The sequence below is a fragment of the Acomys russatus genome, chromosome 25, assembly GCF_903995435.1.
Source record: "Acomys russatus chromosome 25, mAcoRus1.1, whole genome shotgun sequence".
In the NCBI taxonomy this organism is placed as follows: Eukaryota; Metazoa; Chordata; class Mammalia; order Rodentia; family Muridae; genus Acomys; species Acomys russatus.
Window position 1 is genome coordinate 44,631,240 of NC_067161.1, and position 1,973 is coordinate 44,633,212.

Genomic DNA, 1,973 nt, shown 5'->3' on the forward strand with positions numbered 1-1,973 from the left:
TGGCTCATTGCTTCTCCATTTCCCCACTCGTTCTCCCACTGGACTTCACCACTGTAACCTGCCCCTCATTCATTGTTCCCAGCAGTCACCAACCAAGCTGAAGTAACAAACCCATGAGTTCCTGTCCTTACAAATGCTGCTATCTCCCCCACGTCACTGAACGCACTGTAGCAACTTGGCTGTCCTCAGACTTCAGCTGCCCAGTGCTTGCTTTATTTATTGTGTTGGCAATCCTGTAACACGGGGCTTTGGGGAGACCTGTCAGACACACAGGTGCCTGGCGTCAATGACAACTCTTAGAAGCCATGAAAGGTGGCTCTGTTTGAATGGCTTCATTTCACAAGGTCTAGCTTCTAAACTTCCAGTGGCTTAATCAGACAGCACAAATGTGACAAGTATAGTTGGATCACTGTGAATTTGAGGCCAGCCTGGTCTACAAAGCAAGTCCAGGACAGCCAAGGCTCCATAGAGAAACCCTGTCCCAAAAAACAAAAACAAAAACAACAACAACAACAACAACAACAAAAAAGTGACAAGTATAAAAACCTACTGGAATCGAGATCAGCTCACAAAGCTCAGAACCACCTCTTTATTTGGTTTCCTCAATTTTTTTTTTCTTGAAGATATTAACAGGCCGGGCGTGGTGGCACACGCCCTTGATCCCAGCACTTGGGAGGCAGAGGCAGGCCGATCACTGTGAGTTCGAGGCCAGCCTGCTCTACAAAGTGAGTCCAGGACAGCCAAGACTACACAGAGAAACCCTGTCTCGAAAAACAAAAAAACAAACAAAAAAACAAAACGAAGATATTAACAGTAAAAATGCTTTCCCTGGGAGCTAAGGAGATGGCACAATCAGTAAACTGCTTGCATCTAAGCCTGAAGACCATAGTTGTATCCTCAAAGCCAGCATAAAATAAAACACCTGGGTGTGGAGGGACACGTGTAGTCTCAGCTCTAAGGAGGCAGAGACAGGCAGATCCTGGAGCTTGCTGGCTAGCCAACCTAGCCTAGCCTAATCACCAAGATCCCAGCCAATGAGAGCCCATGTCTCAAAAGAAGGTGGATGGTCCCTGACCAATGACATCAACAGGTTGTCTTCTGGCCTTCACATGTACATACTTGCACATGCAGGCACACACAATACCCTAACCATACTCTCCCAACACATACCCCATAACCCACCAGCACAATAGCCTCCCCACACAACATACCCTCCACATGTACCTCAAACCCACATATCCTCCCCCACACAGAGGCAACACCACGCACTAGTGATTTGCTGGTAATTGCCTTTCCAGCCTCATAACCAACTCAGCTTGTACCAGCCCCAGAGAGCATTGTTTACCTTCTCTCTCCAGAGACATGGAGAGGGTCACTTCCTTGTAGGGTAACTTTGCAACTCCTGTTCACCTTATTTATTGTGAAATTGAGGGATGCAGTGCTGAGCCTGAAGGCCAGGGCACCTGGGATCGTTAGACTGGCGTTCCCACAAAATCACCTGTAGTTTAAACAGTACTTGGCTTTAATGTTACAAATTGGAAGTTGAATTTGAAGAGGGGCACAGAGCCGTCGGCAATTTTAGCCTACCACTATGCTACATGGCAGTCTGCACTGCAGACAAGATCTGTGCAGTTTTGACCTTCAGCCTCTGCTGCCACAAGTCTGACCCTTCTTTACAGATCTTAAAGCACAGAGGAAAAGTCAGGTTAGTGCGGGAACAGCGTCCATGTGCACAGGATGTAAGCATCTCCTATAGACGAGGAGGCCATTGTCAGTGTGTGGAGGTGACTTTTGAAGGCCATCCAGACCAGCAGGGATGTCCCCAGACCCCAAGGCCCTCTGGTGCCAGGAGTGGCTCCTCAGCTGTGTGCGTCAGCTTTACCACCTATTCTGCATCCGTGTGGTTGACCTGTTTTCTTTATACGTAGACCAACCATGGAACGACTCTATATTCTGTTTGGACACTGCCCTGC